This window comes from Mixophyes fleayi, chromosome 4 (genome assembly GCF_038048845.1).
Source record: "Mixophyes fleayi isolate aMixFle1 chromosome 4, aMixFle1.hap1, whole genome shotgun sequence".
Classification (NCBI taxonomy): Eukaryota; Metazoa; Chordata; class Amphibia; order Anura; family Limnodynastidae; genus Mixophyes; species Mixophyes fleayi.
Genome location: NC_134405.1, coordinates 260,992,635 through 261,014,660, shown reverse-complemented (window position 1 = coordinate 261,014,660; position 22,026 = coordinate 260,992,635). Strand labels below are relative to the sequence as shown.

General features: G+C 39.4%; 1 protein-coding gene across 6 annotated transcripts in view; it reads left to right on the top strand.

Annotated features, from left to right (window-relative positions):
- ARHGAP26 (Rho GTPase activating protein 26) overlaps positions 1–22,026 on the top strand; it is a 453,586-nt gene that overhangs the window by 292,675 nt on the left and 138,885 nt on the right. The gene's annotated exons all lie outside the window — the stretch shown is intronic.

Below are 22,026 nucleotides of genomic sequence, written 5' to 3'. Positions count from 1 at the left end.
ACATCTCTACAACCTAACAGTATTTCTACTTCACCGCTCACTTTTTTGCGGAACTACTCATCATATTTGTGCCAATTGCCTGGGCGGTCACACACGTACATCTTGTTTATGAGGTGCAAATATTTCTAAACTTCCTCCCTTGCTTCCGGCCTAGTTTCTATATAACATGCTGCGAAGGCGCAATAACCTGCTATCCAATTGGGGAACGTTTTATAGGCCTCCTCCCCTATGTCCCCTCTTGTGCATGCCGTGCCCAACTCCTTTTTTTGTAGACACCGTCAATTCGGACATATTAACCCCTAAAGACCCCTTTTAATCTTATCCCTAAAGCTAGGACGCAAACCTGCCAAAAGGGTGGTGTTCTCGCACCCTACCATGGGGCCTTTAGTTGCTGACTATTTGGCTAGCGTGGCCTGCTTACCTACCTGAGACTTGTTGTGACTAAAGTGAGTGTTAAGAATTTGAGTTTGCAGAAACCTTTATCTGACAGAGAGGAAGAATCCTTGTTGGTGCTAGAAATGGGGACTAGGGGTTTGCTTGTGTGTCACAATAACATGATTAAACTCACCGCCTATTGCTGCTGCTGCCTGTCGTCCTGACGCCGCCTCGGTTGACGTTGATGGTTGCACCTCTAAGGTTGTCCCGATGTCTGCAGACTGCTGCGGTTCTGCCATGTTTGATGCTAAAGAAGGAGCTGCAGTGGGTAACACCTGGCCTGCTGCAGACTCCGGAACCGGCTCGTCTGCCCTCGATAATGTTTGTCGACCGGTCTGTGTTTCTGAAAACGGATACATGCTAACCTCCGAAGTTAACTGGTGTCCCACAAGTGACAAGGCTGGTAACGCAATAGATGTGTGGTCCCGATCTTGCCCCTGCCATGCAGCTAAAAACCCTGGGGTGGGGGGCGGTCTTCCTAAACCCACTGAAGGACCCGTTGATGCGTGACTTTGCCTCCTGTGCTGTGTTACGATAGTATCTGGGACTGAGTAAGCATGGGTGTAACGCCTAGAGGGGGTTGAATAAGGAGGGGTGCCGGAGTACTAGCACGTTATGTCAGTCTGAGGTCAGGCGGAGGATAGAGAAAGTTCCAGGGAACCATAGGGTAAGGACCGGTAGTACCAGTTGGAAACCTGGTGAGATCATTTGCGCGCCTCACAGGAGCTGAGGATGAGGGCTTGGCATCCGATGAAGCCGAGACTCCAGAGTTAAATGCTGGCCCGATATTCGCCAAAGTTCCCCCGGGGAGATGGGTATGGGCACTCGCCTCTTGCGAGAATAACAACAGTGACATATAAGCCAGGAGGGTATTATCTGGCCCGCCGGGAATAGGGGCAATGGAAAGGCTACTCTGAAAAGCCCCGCTGATGGCAGGTGGGTGGAACTGAGAAGCCACGGTGAGGGGTGCCCAAACTGTAAACTCGCAAAGCCCCGTCCCCTATTGAAAGGCTACCACCGTGAGGAGGGTACATAACCCTATGCCTATCTATGGGGGCAGGGGAATTCCATATAACAGGCCCCTGTAAGGGGAGGATGTTCCCTGATACAAATTGGATGAAGGAGTCACATACAGGAAAAAGGCTGAAGAGACCTCCCAACTCCTAAATAGATTGCAGTTAGTAGAAACTGCACAGGTAGAAGGAGAGGGGGGGGGGGGGTGGCTAGTGCTCAGAACCGAAGTAGAGGAAAATCGACCAGAAGGGGTGGACGGCAGAGAGCGCGAGACAGGTAAGGACTCTGTGTAACGGGCGGGGGCGCTGCACACCCTAGTAGGACGGGACATTGCAGAAACAGGTAATGGAGAGAAGGAAGGCCCTATAAATACAGGGGAACCATGTAGATAAAAATGGAAGGGGAACAGAGGGGGCGGGGTGTGAGCGGCAACGGAAGAAAAGGACGAAGTAGAGAAAAGACTAGAGAGAAGGGACAAAAAGGGGGAGCATGGAACAACAATAAACAGTAGAAAGACAAATTAGGGAAGGAATAAACAAATAACCGAGACAACAAGAGCTACTACTATGCCTGACTCTCTCTGTGAGGAATCTGGAAGCAGGAACATATTGGTATTGACCGAGCTGCAATATATCAGGATCAGGAAGTCCCTCCTCCAGCCCTTATTGGCTGTTATTCCATATAAGCCTCATTGACTGGTGATTACTTTAGTCACTCGCACGCATAATTTTAACTGTGTTCTGTTTAAAGGCCACACTTTCCTACTTACCACTCTTATTGGAGTTCTCAGACATGAGACACTTGCTGACTGTGATTGCCAACTGCACACAAGTTGTAGGAGAGTTGTTGCTGCACACCACCTGGTTTCTTCAGACATCTTGAAACTTTCTTCTGGGTGATTGGTTAGCTGCTGCAGCACCTCTTTGCGAGTGACTTACTTGATCTTGAACACTTAATTTGGATCAGAACTATGTCTTGTACCTTCTGGCTGCTTACTTTGTATCAGGACACCTCAGAAGCACAAGATGGTATACACTTTATGGGTTAAATTGACCCTTTTTAAATAGTTTCTACACATTAACAGGTGAGAATCCAGCCACCTGCCCATACCTAGCACCAAGTCTAGGATATCAAACTTAATTAGGAATCATTATTTAAAATTCTGTTTAACAGAATTTACTGCAATCTATGTTTTTTCCAGATTACTTGCTGTTTCATCATTGAGACAGTTTCCCTATTTCTCTAATTGCGAAGATGATCACCTCAAGCTAAAGGATGTTGTGGTCACACAAGCTGCCCCCAAAATGGCATACTCACTCAGAAATCAATATCTTTTACAATACATAAATCAATGCATTAACAATGATATACATCAGACCCACTATGCCACTAAAAGGGATACATTTATACAATAAGTTATTTCTAAGTGATCCAGCAACATATGCAATAAGGGAAATATTTTTATGTATATAGGAGATTAAGAGATGCATGAGCATTTTTGAACACTTTTGAAATATCTTTTTTCTTTATATGCACACTAAATGGTATCTGAGCTTCATCCAATACATAGTATCAATAAAGAGAATCCAGTTAAAGAAATAAAACTCCCAAAACTATAATAATCTGGCATTTAGGGTTTTTAATGGGGAAAAATAAATGTGGACCTTTAAATTTAGTAACTACTGCCCCTTCCTTTTAGCAGTATTGACCTCAGTTTATCTTGGTCAGTCAAGCACATCAGCTTAGTATGTTGTCCCATTTCTCCTTAATAAAACCCTTTTTTGACTCATTGATATTTGTGGATTATCTCACATTAACTGTTCTAGGTTAGATCATGCTACAACCTATAAACTATATTCAGGTCAGGGCTCAGGAGTTTAGCTTTGCCATTAGGCAGCAATAGTTCAGACTCTTTTTAAAGATGTTTTATTTTTAAACTTTAATACATTTCTATACAATGTTTCATTTTCTCCCAACATATTTTTAATGTATGCCAAAAGCTTCCAATTTCATCTCATCTGTCCAAAGAACATTCTTTCAATAGCACCCTGGTGGTGTTTGGCAGACTTGTGATGTGTGACAATGTTATTTTATGGAGAGCAGTGGTTTTCCTTCCTTAGTATCATGCCTTGCGCTGTTCTTTGTTTTGTTTATGGTGTGCTCATGAGCAGTGACATTACATAGAACAAGAGAGGCATTCACATTATTAGTCATTATCTTGTGGTTTTGTGACCTTCCAGAGCATTGTTCATCTTGCCATTGCAATGAATTTTGCTGGGAAAAGTAAAAATGACGTTGAATTTTTTTCCTCTATTAGGTTATCTGTTAAGTGATTGGTGGAGGCTAAAGTAACAGTAATGTGTTGTTGTTTTTAAACCTACCTAGTATTAAAGTAATTTTATATTTTTTCAATAAGCATTGTCTAAGCGATTTATGTGGTTCCAAAGCACAAGCAGTTTATTTAGCAAAAAGGTTTAGCAGTTCAATAAACAAGTACAATACAGCCGATACCAAATAAATACATACATACATGCATACATACATATGCTGCGCTCTCTGCTGGATCCAGCTAGACAGTCCTTCAATCCAGAAGACTGTGGTCAGTGATGACTCTTTTAGCTGGTCCCAGGGAGCTGTATATATATATATACACTCAGTGATACAGAGAAACCAATACAGATGATGTGGCTTGCTTCTATAGGTCCAGGCTTCAGGAGGGTCCAGTGTAATGCAGGTCATAGGCCAGTTCAAACGAAAATATCCAAAGGTAGGGGTCAGCTCTCCATGGTATGGACTCCGATTTTCCCACCCAGAATCCAGTTTAAACTAGTCTATTTACACTACACAGACAATATCATTCTAATAATTTATTCCCTACAATCTATAACTACCATATGCAATATACATTCTGTTTGGTGATTGCATCGGATGTCTGCAAATAAATTGGGGATTAGAATGATACTAAACATGATATCTTTCCTGTAACCTGAACCTTGAATATCACTAAAGTGTACCTATAACCTTATAATATATATAACTATAAACCAAATACTATCTGCTCATAAACGACTGTGAAATGGAACCATTATGAATATGAAATATATAAATAAATGAATGTGAAAGTGCGAGTGTATGCGTGCGTGTTTTATCATGCGATCGCGCCATGACACGTAACACGTGGCGTACTGATCGCAATCGCTCAGTAAAACCATATTAATCAATATACTTTTTCATCCAATTATACGACTTCGACACTAGCCATGAGCGGTAATAATCCTTTTTCTCCTTTTGTTTTCCTGGGGTCCTCGGAAATCTCTTTTGAACTTAAGATGATTTTAGTTCTCAGTCTTGTGTTGAATTTTTTGTAAAGTATTTTCTCTGTTCTATCCCTTTACATAAGACACCGTCGAAATGGAATACTGTATATTAACCTATGGAGATCATCAAAATGGTCTATTTTTTTAAGAAACTGAGTGCTTGTGCTATTGATGTAGATTAGAGGTAAGCAGTTTTTTGGAAAATTTGACACATTTTGTGGCTGAAAGGGACATTTTGTAGAAGTTTGGGTGATATAATTTTTGAGTTCCATTTTTGATTCACCATTTAATAGAACTGCAGTTTGCACTGTATTTTTTTCATTGCATTTTGCTGAATTAAAGTCTATAAATAGAGGTGGGATAATTATGGTCAATTTATTTTGCTGCCAAATAAAATATATTTCACTGAATAGTTTTGAAGATTTTACATATCTCTAATACAGTTTTTGCATATTGCCAATGAACAGTTGTTATAGCCTTTCAGCAATTCACCCCTATACAGCAAGCACCTTCTGAATTCTATACCCTGTGATTATGTAAAATCAGATTTCTTCAATCTAATTATTTTTATTCTAAAATCAATATAAATTGCAGGGCTGACAGCTTATAGTCCACTCCGATATCATCAAGGATACTGTATTTTATCACAGCATAAAAAACTGAACTCCCCTAACTCATTTAGTTTGAATAATTTACATTGTGCATTGTGTTTCTTTGTTACTTGCATTGAAGGACCATTACCAGGCCGTCAAACAGACAACAAAATTTTAAGGGTAGAGTGAAATAATAAAGCCTGCACATACTTTGTTAGCTGTTTGGTGTAAATAGCAATATGTTAAGCTTTAACATTAATTCTCATGGCGAATCTGGATTCTTGGAGGTAAAATTATTTTTGAAAGTAAGCCAAAACAAAAATAGTTCAGATATAATGCCAAGTGTAAGCATTTGGAATAGGCAGATATGCATCTATTAACTAGAATGCTTGGGCCTTAGGATTTTCTGGTTAATGGGGTTTTCACACATTTTGCAGCAAAATGTCTAAAACACATTTAAATCCAGTTTTAGACAACCCATCTTAGCAGTCCCCTCCACTCATGTTGCAAATTTCCCCACAGGATTGGAATCCTAGTGGTAGCAGGGGGTTCAGCTGCTGTGGGGCGCAGCCATGCTAGACAGCCATGCTAGTCTATTCACTACTCCTCATCTGAGTAGGCGCTGGGGACGTGCATGCACAATGAAGCACCGTTTGGGCTGTTGGTTGCAAAATTTAAAACCCAAATGAAGCTAAATCGTGTATGCACTATCCCCCACTCAGATGGCTACCCCTGAGCTTGCTCAGAAGGGCAGAGGAGCGGCCTCTGGTGGACATGTATTGCTGGTCTTTTGCCCATATGACTGCTTGTTATGCCCCTTAGTCCCTACTTTGTTACTCTGAGCTGAATAGCACCTTAAGCAGCGTAAAAAGAGTCTAAACTGTCCTCTACTATACAGATGAATGGAAGCACCCTAAAAGGGGTAGTACAAAACTTGACAACTGCTTTAAAAATTACCCCTACCATTCTTCATATTGATTGTCATTTGCCTTCTCAATGCTTTGTTTAACAGTGCTCCTCATTGTGTCTATAGGAGGAGATGCTTGGTGAGATATGTCTGCGTGCCTTGCTGGAGGCCCAATTAAAACCATTTACATAAGGATATGACTGTCAATAAATGATGTCTCTTCAGATAGATTGCTTTGGGAATATGGCCAGTAAGCTGGGGTTGGGAGTTTATCTAGGTTAAATATATCATTCTGCCTCAGCTTTCAAATTTGTGATAGTGTTATTGATAACACTAATAAACTAGGGCATAAAAGATCTGTGGACTTCCATCTGATAACCCAGTTTCCCTCCTTTCATCAATCTAGGATAACTATATAAATTAAATATTATACCTTTTTGCAGGGTAGTACTTTGACTGACAGAAAAGATAGCCATGCGGTCCCGGAGTAACCAGGTTTCTGGCTATTCACTCATACCAATATCCTGATTTCAAAATACAAAAAGGCATTATTGAAACACTTGAATAATGCAGCGAGGGCTGATACTCCTGTACATTGGCACTCAACTTCACCTCCTTTAACCAGTGAGTGGTTCCACTGGGTGGACTTCTTCATGTCAGTGGACGATGTTATCTTGTCTGCCATTGATAAATATTGTATATATGTTTTCATGTCCACTTTGTTTGGTTGACTGGAATTCAAAGAATCAAATGAATACTTGGTTGCATTCTGCCCAACTAGTGCAACTAACTCGCAATCCAAAACTCCCGCTCTTTTAGCTCCCTTAGACCTGACTTTCTAGGCACATTGGCCACGGACTTTGATCAATCTCTTTGTTTTCTCGGTCATTGCCCTCCGCAGTTCAAGATTCTTGGCTCATTATACACCATTCTTCCAAATTTCGCCCCCCCATCTCCTTTACCTTTCTTTTTCCCTCCCTTATTTTAGTTGTAATAAACACAAAATGAATATGTTCTGGCTTTGAATATTTTATGCAACTTACTATGTGGCTCATAGCTTCATGTTCTTTTATATATTTTTATGAATACCATCATACCGACTACCACGTGAGTGTTCGATTTTCTGTCTTTTTTATCCCTTTTATTTCTTAACTGTTAATGCATTTATTTCATGTAATTTATTGTATGTCTTTATTATATCCAAAACACTGTAACTTTTTATATTAAATTATTATATTTTTCACTTTCTGGTTGTAACTATATGTATAATGGAATTTTGGATAACAGTTTGCATACTTTTTATGTTGTTGTCTCAACAACTACTTTTGATGAAATTCCAAGAAGTGGAATACTTGTTGATTGATTATGAGCTTCTCCAGTAAAATTGCTGATACTATCTTAAAGCAATATTGACGGAAAAACTATAGAACAAAATAAAAAAAAATTGCTTCCCTTTACTGCCCCCTTCAAATAAGAGATTAAAAAGTCAGATAATGGGAGTAACTGGTTTGTTTATTGAAGATAAATGCAGTAATAGTTTAGCACCTTTACGAGGTTGAAAATTATGTAGCAATAATACAGTCTATTAAATATTAATGAGCAGCCTAAAATGTACAGGTTCACTGCAATGTATTGTTCATTTATGGCTAATACTTACTATACACAGTGGGTGAAATTCAAGAGATGTGAGCAAAACTGAGCGTAATCAATTCTTTTTTTCAGGAGCAATGAGCCTTGTGATGAAGGAATTGTTTCCCAACATTCTGCACGTATAATAGATACTTTGCTCAGCATTAAATCTGCAGATATTGTCCATTTTCCTCACTCACATTGACTGTACTTCTGCAACTTGGGATGTATATGTGGTTTCAAGGAGCTTTTCATTAAGATAAAATGTGATGCTATGACAGTGTTATTTGAAGTGGAAATCTGATCTAGTAGTACATTTTTCTTATCTGGGAGGGCAGAATATCAGGGGCCATATTACATTAGTAGAAACCACAATGATAAAATTATTTAATAGAAGAAAATACAATGAAAACAGATATTAAACATGCAATTAGGCCAAGAGCATTACTAAGATGGGATGTTTATTCATGAAATCTGCAAAGGAACATAGATGTTTTCAAGTGTTTGCTGACTGAAAGGTTCGTGGATGCAGTTGCATCAGCTTAAAAGTTCATTATTGATTAAGTGAAACTTGAACTTGCATTTTAAGACCAATAAATCTCAAGATGATCAATGTGAGCTTGGCTTCAAGTTCATTTAGGGCCATCAAAAGATCAATGTGTGATCTTTGCATACATCAGCTGAGGCAGAATACAATTATAGCTTACCTTGGATCCTTGTGTAGGCAAAACAATGTACAGTGCAATCAGCATAGTTAAATTATTGTGAGCTATAGTTAATGAAATTTCAACTATGCCTTCCAAATTTGTGATAGTGTTATTGATAACACTAATAAACTATGCATTCAGCTAAGAGTCTCTGAGGACTCATTCTCCTTGAAGGTTTCAAAGTATCAATTCATTGTAGTCTTCATGTTTGCCCTCATTATCCAGATTGTCTTGGCAATGTGTTTTGGCTACAGTCCTAATCCTTTTACAGAAGCATGGCTATCCTGGAGAAATAGTATGACATTTATAGGCATTTAAGATGTCTTGACTTCAAAAATGCATTTAGATAATTTTAAGAAACTCGGTAGTTGTAGACAATTGCAATGTGGGGGCTCATGTGGCCATTATCAGATTTAATTTTGGCACTTCTGACACAGTATCTATTCCTGGAGGTCTCTTCATCGATTATTCTCCTTACTCCCACATCTTGTTCACAAACTTGTTCTCCCCTGGACATGCTGTGGTTCCTGCAGACCAGTTCTCTATCCTCCACTGATTTCTGGATTTGAACTGTACTTCATTTACTGTCCACAGGACCCTGATTTAGTCGGCCAGGTCTTTCCTATTTCTCAGACTTTTGAACTTCTTTGACTTCAGAAGACATATGTGGAGATCCTGTTTCCCCTATTGACCAGCCATGTGTTCATTGTAATGTTTTTTTTCCTGTTTGCTTGCTTTTTTTTTATAGGTTTTTCTAAAGCTTCCAATTCCGGCTTGAACCTGACACTTGTACTGCTGACTACAAGACTTGCAGACAAGTAAATGTCTGTCTCCTGGATTTCACAGCCTGCTTACTTATCGTGGTATTCCTCCTCGTTTTGACTTGTTTATTGTTGACATTACGAACATTTTCTTTTACACATGTTTAAATGGTTCTTTCTGCTTATATATTTGATATTATAATATTGTTGTAAATATTTATTTTTCCATCCCCAAATCCCTTTTTCATTCCCTGTCTCTCTAGATTATTATGTTCTCTCTCACTCCCAATCTCTTCCTTTAGATCAAATGTTCCATTCAGGCTACTCGGGATCATCTTCTCACAATCCCCTTCCCATCCCACCACCCCCCTGCCTTGAACCTCAACCAGTCATGCAACCCTCCAGAGCCTTGGACTCTATGTTGGTTTCCTCGATGCCTTGTTTAGTTATGTACCATCCTTAATCAGCACTATAGACAGGTAACTTCTTTTTCACTCTGTCACGCCCCTCCCCTCACCCCTAGTTTTCGCTCTTCCTACATTACCTTCACTTTTTTGACCCTTTAGTCTCCTCATCTCCATCCATTGACTTCATCATGACACTAAATCTTATCTTGTACAATGTTAAGCGTCTCAACTCCCCTCCTGAACATACCCAAACTGTATTCCGCTCTCCAAATTCTCAAAGGTGATTTTGCCTTTCTACAGGAGACACAATTTATTAACCATCTTAACCCTAAACTTAGAACCAAAAAATCTCCCCTAACTTAAGATTTGTGTGATCTCAGACAGAAGTGTGGTGTCGCCACATTACTTTCTACCTCCTCCACTCCCATAAAGACAAAAACCTTCAGCCTTGTAAATCTTTATGCTCCCAACATTGACCAGCACAGTTTTAAAAAAAAAACCTTGGCCCTTTGCTAGCATATGTTTAGGATGAACTGATCATTTGTGGTGACTTTAATGCCTTCCTGGCCCCTTCCGTGGATCGCCCTCCCCCCCCCCCCTTGATGCCCCTCCTCTCTGGAGAGATGTTCCTCAATTCCACAGCCTTGCAGGCATTTCTGAAACTTCACAGTTTATATGATTCTTGGAGCTTCTAGTTAGGGGCTATACATTTTTCTCCTCTCCCCATAATACCTTTTCCTGAATTGACATGACCACAGCCTCACTTTAAAACTTGCTTGCTCCCAGATCTTCCCTATTACCTCGTTGAACCATGCCCCTATCTCAGCTGTCCTCATTTCCTTGGCTCAACGACTCCCCAAAACTATGTGGAAACTTAACCAATCTCTGCTCCATAACAAGGAGACTGTTGCCCACTTTAATTCCTTCTCTGAATATTTTGATATGGATGACACCACCGACGTCTCCCCTGCCACTAAGCTGAAATGGCTTAATCAGCGATTTTATGAGAGAGGCAATAAGGGTGACTGGCTTTTCGCTACTAAACGCTGAGCTAAAATAGCAGCCATAATCTCCTGGCGGTCAAGGTCCTCCATTATGGTCCCCATTGGATCTGCCAGGGCTGCCCTCTTTCTCCACTTATCTTTGCCCTCGTCATAGAACCCCTTGCTGCAACCATTTACACTTAACCTGGCAGAAGGGGGATCTTGAGAACAAGTTATCTATCTTTACTGATGATATTGTCTTGACCCTCCAACAGCTGAGAACGTTTCTTTTTAGCCTTTTCCGAATTCTGCAACATTACGGTTGTTTCTCTGGCTTCAAAATTAAGCAATAAATCTTCAGATTTAACTGTTAATCTCCCCAGTCGGGGATGATTAGGATCTCGTCTCCCTATTTAACTTTCGTTGCAAAATAAGAAAATTAAATAGCTTTATTATCTATTCCTGTAAGTCCCTGTACCATGAGAATTATCCAGGCCTTTTTGCAAATATTATGTTGGAGCTCTTCTCTTGACGCAGTCTAATTATCTTGTGGCTTGGCAGGATCATTGCTGTAAAATGAATCTCCTTCCAAAACTTTTATATTATTTTCAGACCCTTGCCATCCGAGTCCCCCTTTCAGAACTTGCCTCTATCCAAAAATGCTTCTCAAAATTTGACTGAAGTTGTAGGTCTCCAAGGATCGAGCTAGCTATCCACAAGAGGCCTACTAGGTGTGGTGACGGTGGGGGTTCCTGGATTTGTAGATTTTCTACTGGACTGCCCACTTGAGCCAGATTGTAGCTAATGAATGGAAAACATTACTCATCACTCGATAAGGAAGACAAGTTCCACCAAATTTGTGCCCCATGTGCCTTGTAACCCCCAGATTCAACCACACTGCCCAGCGTATTTTGTTGCATTTCCCTGTGGGAGCTGCGAGCTGAAATCCAGCGAGATATTACCGTATTAACGGTAATATTTTTAGAGCGCGGGATTTGCAGAAATACCGCCGTCAATTGAATACCCCCCTATAAATTGTTTATACAATATTACAGGATTACCGTAGCTCAAACACACAGGCATCCTTCTTGATCTAAGAGACTTTCACAAAGAAACCTGAAGGGAGTGCCTGTTTGCCACCTGCATCTGTTTACATTGCTATAACATACCTATCAGAATTTGCCCTGGGGAAGTTTTGGTATGCATTCATACACTCATGTCTGTATCTAGAATGTCTGTATCATGTCTGTTCGCTCATGTTTGTGGTCAGATTTACCAGCTCCGCTTATTTAGTATAAAAGGCTAAAAAGCCACATCATAAGGTCGTTAGTGCAGTTATCAGATTACTGTGCTCACAGGTTGATAACTGTTACCAAGAATTATCCGTTCAACTTCAGTTGGATTGTTCACAAGCTTCTTGTAGGAAAACACAAGCAGCAATAAAGGGGCAGTTTTCCAAGAACACTAGTGTGACAGGATGTTGCTGGGGACCGGTTGGGCTTGCCTTGCCACCATACCCTTTTCTTTATCCCAAATGCGCCCTCTAAGAGCAGTAGGAGGGGCTTCTACTGCAGACTCCTTTGCGGCATACAGATCTGCGTCCTTCTGGGTAACTCTCCTTGCTAGTGTACCCCTTTGCAGGTACACCCGGGCTGGTACCCCTGACCTTTTGCCTTCTGGTCAGGGTCGCTGTGGATGGTTCCCCCTGACCTATCACACTGCAGGTAGCAGTCATATCGTTGGTACTGGAATGCTGGGTCCCAACCTCAGAACAGCCGGATAAAGGAATAGATTGGTCTAATCTGTGGTCACAGGAATTATAGCAGGCAAATAGACATCAAAGCAGGTTTCTTAAGCAGTTGATGTTTATTAGCTCAGAAAGTCCTAAAAAGGACAGTTACATTCATTATTTTAAGATACTAATGGTAACCAGAAAGGTACAGGTGTGATAATACATTTCAGTGCAAGAAAGGATTCTTTTTTTTTTTTCTTTTTTTTTTTATAGAGTTTTGGGACACTAGCTTGACAGGAGATAATCCGGCCTCATGCCCCTTTAGCCAAACCAGACTGATTCATGCAGCCTGCACATTAATCAGCCTTGAGGAGTTTAACGTCTTTTTACATTGCTACTAGCGGTGCCACTGCATCTGAGATTTTCTATTGAATGTTTACCATCAGGATATAACATTTCTATAATTTTGCTTTGAACACAAATTACATAATTGCATAATTCACATTCATTTTTGATCACTGTCTTTCGGGCTCAACAGATGTTTTGGTCACCGACTGTTGAAAATGTCTAATTAACATGAGATTGCATGTCTCCAGACAGTTGCAAAGCCCAAACATGATACTATGTATCTACTACTGTCTCAGAAGTCCATACATTTCCATACAAAACATATACCACTATAAAAGGTTAAGTACATTAGCAGTGATATACAGAGGTTCATTGCACTCCTAATTAAAAAAAAATGTCTCCAGTTCGTGATTTCTACATGATCCATCCACAACTAGTAGCACAGACCTGCTGAATTAAGTTAAAATTCCTGTAACACTATAAGCGTAGACAAATTGTGTATCCTAATATATAGGATGGGCTTTATCAGTGTGGTGTCATGCACATTGGTGTTATAATTAAGAGTTTAAAGCCTATTAACTGTGAATTGAGGCTAACAGTCCTACAAATGTCAGCTTGTAGACTTGCTCACAAACACTTTCTAACAAGAACTCACTTCTGGTGATAGGATATGAAGGACAACAGTGTGGGGAGGGGTTCAGGCTGGATTTGGGGCAATAACCCTCTTGAAGGCAATTAATTATGTTAGAACATAGAGATGGATTTGGTGGCTCCAGCATTTCCCCATCAATTGTATTATGTTTGTATTTGTTTTAATTAAATGGGCACAAGCTTAAACCATTCAATATCCATTTGTTCCAAAAATACTTCCATATCCAAGATTAGCAATTAATAATACAAATTTGTTGGATAATGTAAACTTGGGTCTAAGGGACAATGGCACTAGAAGTCACCAAGGACTTCTGAGAACATTATATTATACTGGTATGCGTTAAGTAATGAGCACACTATTTCACAATTAAACATTTTTAATTTACATGTGCTTATATGACTGCAATGTATACATTATATACTGATATTGGACTGTGAAATGTTTCAGTGACTGTAGTGCAACTGTAAAATGATGGTAAATTTTCTTTTCATAAAAAGAACAAAAAGAAAATGTGTACATATTGGGCACTTTATTTTTTTTTTATTTTTTTTTAGCAACGATGTAGCTAGGTAGCAAAGCTACCATTTTAACAGAAACTTGTAAACACTATTCAATAGTATTTTCATAATTCTGTTTTAATATTTCGCTAGTTCAGAATTACATGGGGATGAGATATTTGTTGTTCTCCATTTTTAATGCATAGCAGTAAAGTGTATTGTATATTTTACTCATTAAAGAAAAAATAAATCAAGTCATTAAGTGCCCAATATGTACACATTTTCTTTTCTTTCAATATATTCAATATTTGTGTGGATGCACCTCCCTTCATGACAGAGTTATGCGTACTAGTTCTAGTCCACTCAAGCAAGAGAAGGCATAAATGACTTCTCTTAGTGTGGTGTTAGTATTTGTATTAAATTTTCTTTTCAGGTCATTTTAGTGTAGCAGCTATTTTGTATTATACTATTTAAATGACAAGGTGACCATGGGAAGAGTGGTTGCTTTTCATTTAGATTGCATCACAAGTGAGTGTAACAGGTGCCAAAATTCTCTATATCTTCAGAACATTATATGTTAAAATGTTTGTATCATCTCACTGCTTTGCCCAAAATCTCCTAGCTTTGCCAGAATTCACTAACAGAAGCTGATTCCTGCAAAAATATACATTTCTCCTTGCTTCTATTTAAGTTCCATTAGGAAGATATATAGCATTTCCTGGAAGCATGAGCTAAGAAGACAGTCCTGCAGAGGAATACATTCTTTCGAGTTGTTCATATGTTTTTGACTGTTGCAAGTAGCGTTTGGACACAGTACAAATATTTATTTTTTTATGCACTGTGACATCAATACAGTATGTTTTTGCTATTGGTGTCTCCTATTTTGTATTGTGCTTTTTGTTTTGTTTTTATTTTTTGTTGTTTTCCATAGTTTTCACTTACCAATTTAATTGATTGTTTTGTAGATGCACAGAATCTATCTGTCTGCTTGGCGCCTGGAGCAATGGCTTATGCTAGTCTTAGGACCCTGTTCCTTTTAATTCTGTGTATCTGACTCTCATACCCACCAACTAATTGTAAGATTGGGACACATTAGCATATGCCTCAGATTCCTCAAAATTTCTTTCTAATCTGCCTGATCCGAGTGGGATACAAAATGCCGAAGACCACAATTCTGACAACAGTTATAGCAACACTAAAATGCCGATGGGTATAATTCGAACATGCAGAGAATACAGACTTGCCTAAAAACTGATAGACAACATTGCCGACAGCCCTGCTATAAATGCTGACATCAGAAGATGCCAACAGAGTGATTGTCGTCACTTAAAATGGCGACAGTCACACCTGTATAATTTCCAACCCTTACTAAATAACAAAAAAAAAGCATGGGAGTCCTTGCTATAAACATTATTAACCTTGGCAACACTAGGGTTAATGCTGTTTATAGGGGGGACCTGCATTTTTTTTTTTTAAATGTGTTTTACCAAGTCCACGCTGTTGCAGGTGAAGCACCTTACAGTATATCTTCCACGTCCATGTCTTACTTCCGCCTGGTCTCAAGGGGATCTTTGGGGTTCATAGCAAAGGCAAGTAGTAATCAGTAAGTGACTGAAAGTAGCTCTCTTGAGGGGGACATCTGCTTACCAAGAGATTCCACTGTAGTGTGACAGGGGAACAATTTATTTTCTACTTTTTTTTTTTTTTACGCAACTGAGAGGGACATGGACTCGGAATACAGAATCTTTCCTATATATCTGTGATGGAAGGAAAAATTTGAAGTGGAGCTAAACCTTCCAAAAAGAGCACACCCTGCTGTATCCAGAGAGAGAGGGGACTTGTGACAATGCTGGCTTGCTCTATGTTTTTACTAATGTTTGGGTAGGGGAAATTAGGAAAAAGCTATGCATGCACGAATGCAAGAAAGCTGGGATTTACATTGTATAAACAAAAAGACATGTACTTGGTGAGTGCAGAGGATCAATGTCTTTTTGTTTATATAATTTTAAGTTCTGATTCACTTGCACCCCATTTCTAGTTCTTTACATTAATTTAATCCAACTTGTGTCAGGTTAGTCCTTAGGTGTCAAATGGCTGCTTTAGCTTACGGAAGATTTGCTTTTAAATGTGTGCAGATAAGCCTCAACCCAGATAATGAGCAAAACAATGATCATGGTTATATTTATTTCAGGACTGGCCAGAATGGGAAGACTTTGGCATGAGTTGGTCAGATTAACATGTATTGCAATGTGAGAAACGAACATTCCCTGTTTTTAATACAGAAAAGTAGTTAGAACAGCATTAATTGTGTATTTGGCAAGTGCAATGTTTTTTGTTTATAAAATGTCTGCACACCCCTCTTGAACCCCAGTTTGTATCTGGTGAGTACAGAGGATTCATCTCTCTCTCTCTCTCTCTCTTACTCTTAAAAAAAAAAAAAAGTCATCGTAAAATATGAATTTGCTGTCTCTGTGTGTGTTTTTTTTCACAGCTTGGATAAAATGTATCTAATTTCCTTAGTTCCACTGCGTGATAATCAAAACCTAAGCCTGTTACTTCATTGGGCTTATAAAACATCTGCAAGCAGTAGCCATGCGGATTATCATACACAAAGCATACTAGTTCTGTGTTGATTGAATCCTCAGGTTATCCGTGGCAGACACAATGACCGTGCTATCCAATATCAGCTGACCTATATCGTTCACAATTAAAATCAGGGCTCATGAGCCAGAGTTCATTACGCTGAAGTAGCTCAGTTGCAGTGATCTGCATATCTTTCTCTAATTAAATTGATTATCATGGCTCTCAAATTAACATCTGCCATTTATATAGACCTCTTTATAGAAAAGTTTAGATCCTTTCAGATTTGTGTGCATGTGGCTTGGAACTTTCTGGTTAATGAATTTTCTGTCTCCTAATAGAGCAGCAGCGTTTAACTGTGTGTCTACCTGCATTGGTACCACATCCTGCATCTTAGTGGAATGAGAGTAGTTTAGTTTTAACAGATTAAAAGAGTTGGGTATCTAGAATAACATGAATAATGTCATGAGTATTTACATCTGTGTAAGGTGACAAAGAGCTGCTATTCATATTAATATAGTCTCTTCCTCACTCAGAACTTTAGTCATTCTGCCTATTAGCAGAATCATCCATGTTTATATATTTGGAGGTTTCTCTTAATAAAACTAGTGCATATTCATAGATGGACAACATAACCTATATGGACAAAAGTATTTAGATGCTTGATCATTACACCAACAGGGTGTCACAGGTCAGCATCACAATTCTACAGCAGGAATGGTAAGGAACGGGAACCAGCCTGAAACTAATACAACTCCCAGTAAGGCGCGGAGTCCAACAAGCAGGAGGTATTCACCAGGGACCAGCTGCAAGGCGCTTTAGACTTAGCTGCACCTCCTTGCAGGTCGCGGCCCCTACTGGAAGCGACCAGTCGAGATAATAGGGAGACAAGCCACAAGAGTAAGTAGGTTACTCACGAATAGTAGTGATAAGTTGCAGGGTATAGCCAGCAGGTTATGCAGAAACAGAGGAGAAGCGGTGTATAGTGTCAGCTCTGCGGACGACTGTTTACTAGGATGGCGGCAGGAATACAATTCAGCAGTCAGCAGGTTCACTGGAATTGAGGAGCAGCAATCCAGCGAGTAGATAGTCAACTCTTTGGACGAGGAATAGAACTGGAGCCAGGAACCCATGGAAGGTATATGACGATCAGGCGAGAACAGGGAGGAGGTGACTGAGGTGACTTTTAAACTTTGGAGCCAAAACTCCAACCAATAGGGAGAGGGAGAGAGAAATTGACAGATCGGGTCTCCGGAAAGATGGCGGCGCCCAGCCCGGACCAAGCAGACGGCAGGAGCAGGTAAGTAAGCCGGGGATTGGGTATATGGCCCGATCGCCCGGCGCGTGATACAGGGATTGTAATGATATTGTATTCAAAAACATATACTTTAATATGGAGTTGGTCCCCCTTTTGCAGTGATAATAGCTTTCACACTTCACTTGGAAGGCTTTCCACGAGATGTTTGAGTGTTTCTATGGGAATTTGTGCCCATTGATTCTGTAGAGTATTTATGAGGTTAGGCACTGATGTTGGACGAGAAGACCTGGCTCCCAATCTCCGTTCCAGTTCATCCCAAAGGTGTTCGATGGGATTGAGGTCAGAGCTCTGTGCAGGCCAGTCAAGTTCTTCCACAACGAACTCGTCAAACCATGTCTTTGTAGTCGTTGCTTTGTGCACTTGGGCACAGTCATGTTGGAATAGAAAAGGGCCTTCCCCAAACTGTTGCCACAAAGTTGGATGCATAGCATTGTCCAAAATGACTTTGTATGCTGAAACATTAAGATCGCCCTTCACTGGAGATAAGGGGCCTAGCCCAAACCCTGAAAAATAGACCCATACCATTATCCCTCCTCCACCAAACTTCCCAGTTGGCATAATGCAGTCAGGCATGAAATGTTCTCCCGACATCCGCCAAACCCAGACTCGCCCATCTGACTGCCAAACAGAGAAGTGTGATTCATCACTCCACAGAACATGTTTCCACTGCTCCACAGTCCAGTGTCTGTGTGTTTTAAACCACTCCATCCAATGCTTGGCATTGTTTTTGTTGATGTGAGGCTTGCATGTAGCTGCTCGACCAAAGAAACCCATTCCATTAAGCTCCTACCGCACAGTTTTTGTGCTTACATTAATGTCAGTGAAATTTCGGAACTGTTCAGCTATGGAATCAGAGCGTTGGCGACTTTTACGTACCATGCGCCTTAGCAGTCAGTGATCCCGCTCTGTGATTTTACGTGGTCTTCCACTTCGTGGCTGAGTTACTGCTTTTCCTAAATACTTTCACTTTCTAGTGATTTACAATTAACCATGCAATATCCAGCTGGGATGAAATTTAAGGAACCGTCTTATTGCAAAGGTGGCATCCTATCACAGTACCACGCTTGAAGTGACTGAGCTCTTTAGAACGACCAATTTTGTATCACAAATGTTTGCAAATGGAAACTGCATGGCTAGGTGCTTGATTTTATACACCTCTGGCAACGGGTCTGATTGAAACACCTCAATTCAATAATTAACAGGTGTAGCCAAACACTATTGTCTATATAGTGTACATCATTAAACAATTGAAGAAAATGTTTAGTGGTTTTTTAGCTGCAATTTTCTTTTGGGTTGATAACTTCTCACAATAGTGACTGGTAAAAGTCAATTATACAGGTTTGGTGTATAAATTAAAACCAGGTAAGATACATGTTTACTCCAGTCAGCCAGAGGAACTGTATGATTTAAGTGTGCCGTAATTAAAGAGTTTAGTTGTAAACCTACTGGAGATGGAAAAACGGAAAAACAATGTGATCATCACTGGCAAAGTAGCGCTATATTTGACTCGTATAATAAATTGCAAAGCTCCATAATCTAATTTTATCAAATGCATTTCAATTCTATTGTATGCATGATATGAAAAATATTACCCTCACGTGATCTTTTCAAATTTTCCTAATATTTCATGTCTTTCATTCACTCTTTACTGTTTATCCCTTCTTACTCCATATTCTATAATGTTCTTCCATAATTCCCTCTGTTTTATATACCTTTATGGTGCCTTATAACCGAAACAACATAGTCTTTCTCCCCTTGATTATTTAGGATGTCTGATGCCCTAAACATCTTTCTTTAAATGTTACAGATAAGGTAGTCTTTGGAACATTTTACTTTGGCTCACTAATTACTACAAATTAGATAGACTGATATCAAACTTTGGAAGTGAAAGGGATTTAGCTGTGACATGTTCACTATGGTACAGCACAGAAATTGCTATAAAATATACTCTTTAATGTGACAACAAAATCTGTTTCCATAGATTAGATCAGTTTGAATTATTAAATAAAAGTATAAAAAAATAACCTGGTGCGTTCAGACATTACAGGAAAAATATAGATCCTTTTTTTTAAATTCAGAATACATACATGTGCGCTTGCTTTTAAACTAAAATGAGATAAGTGATATTAAATTAGTGAGAGACGAAGCACAGATATTTTATTTTTCTTTACAAAAATAATTAAACTATGGCAAAGAGAGGATTCAATTCATGAACATCAGCAAACTGTAAATGTGCTGCAGAGGCAATTTTTTGCACTTTAGTAAATGAACATTAATCCGGGGGGTGGAACCCTGCATTCTCGGTCCCCATATCATGCGCTGACCCTGCGTGTGGTCTTAATAGGAATGGAAACCTTGGCAGGATAACCTGGCATTGCTAGCACCCCTTCACACTCAGGCCACGTAAAGGTTGCATTCCCTGCAGCCGACTGCTGACCTTAATGTATGTAATTTGTGCAATGTGTTTGCTTTCTTAACTTAGCTTCTAAGTTTGCAGCATTAGAATATTCTGTGTGTATATTCTGTTAATATATTCCCACTAATGACCCACTTATTTTTAATTAGTTATATTTTGGTTTTTAAACTTGAGATTTTATGGTTATACAATTAAAGTAACATCTTATTTACACTACACCTTTGTCCATGGAGGACATCTTTCTGATAATCAGGACCCATTGATAATGACTATTGAGCCTCCAAAAATTAATGTCCCTGGAATGCCCCACTAAAATAATAGTTCTATTCCTTCTCTAATGTACATTAACTACTGAGGGAGCACCCGATTATATATTTAATATACCACCCTTAATACTAATTAGCATTGGAACTTATTAGAAATGTTATTGATTACTAGTGCGGAGGGATTTAGTTCTTATTATAGCATTATAATTTTGTAGCATTAATCCAATGTTGTGTTTTTTTACACATGATTATTCAGGTTTCTTTAGCCATATAAGAACATTTCATGCCTTTATATTGCTGGTTTACATTGTTACACTACATGATTTTGCCTTAAAGTAAAAAATAAAACCAACACAAAAATGTAATATAAAAATGCAGCCACAATGGTCTCTATTTAGAAAGAAGTTTCTGACTTTTATTCGCTATGGTACTGGAACCCTTGGCTGTAGCCCTTAGGCAAACGTAATCATTCTCGGGTATCGCAGTTTTGAATATGGAAGTAAAACTCTCCTTAAAACTCACAATTTTGTCTAAGAACACAGCCATGAGTAAAGAATGGTACCAAAACATCCTCCAAGAGCAACTTCTCCCAACCATCCAAGAACAGTTTGGTGACGAACAATGCCTTTTCCAGCATGATGGAGCACCTTGCCATAAGGCAAAAGTGATAACTAAGTGGCTCGGGGATCAAAACATCAACATTTTAGGTCAATGGCCAGGGAACTCCCCAGACCTTAATCCCATTGAGAACTTGTGGTCAATCCTCAAGACACGGGAGGACAAACAAACACCCACAATTTCTGACAAACTCCCAGCATTGATTAGGCAAGAATGGGTGGCCACCAGTCAGTATGTGGCCCAGAAGTTGAATGACAGCATGCCAGTGCGAATTGCAGAGGTCTTCAAAAAGAAGGGACAACAATGCAAATATTGACTCTTTGCATAATCTTAATATAATTGCAATAAAAGCCTTTGACAATTATTAAATGCATGTAATTCTACTTCAGTATACCATAGCAACATCTTACAAAAAGGTCAAAAAACACTGAAGCAGCAAACTTTGTGAAAACCAATATTTGTGTCATTCTCAAACCTTTTGGCCATGACTGTACTGACAATGCAATGCAAAAGTTTACAGACAGCAGTTACCTGTTCAGACAGGCAGTTATGTAGAAGGTGACCAGGGGGATTCAAAATGGGATCATTATGTCTGCTCAGTGGTAACATTACATGTACTTCCCTTTTGTCCTCTTTTATTATTATTATTTTAAGTGTAAACATATGAACACTTCCTACCTGCCTGAGCTGCTTTGTTTGATGCTTGCTCTTAAACACAGACTCCCTTTATAAAGCAGATGCCTATGTAATGACAGCATTGTGTATTGTGGACTAGCTTTATGTATAGAAGATATGTGAATATGTTTACCTCTTTTCTTGGTATCCATCAATTAGCCTGTTTTTTCA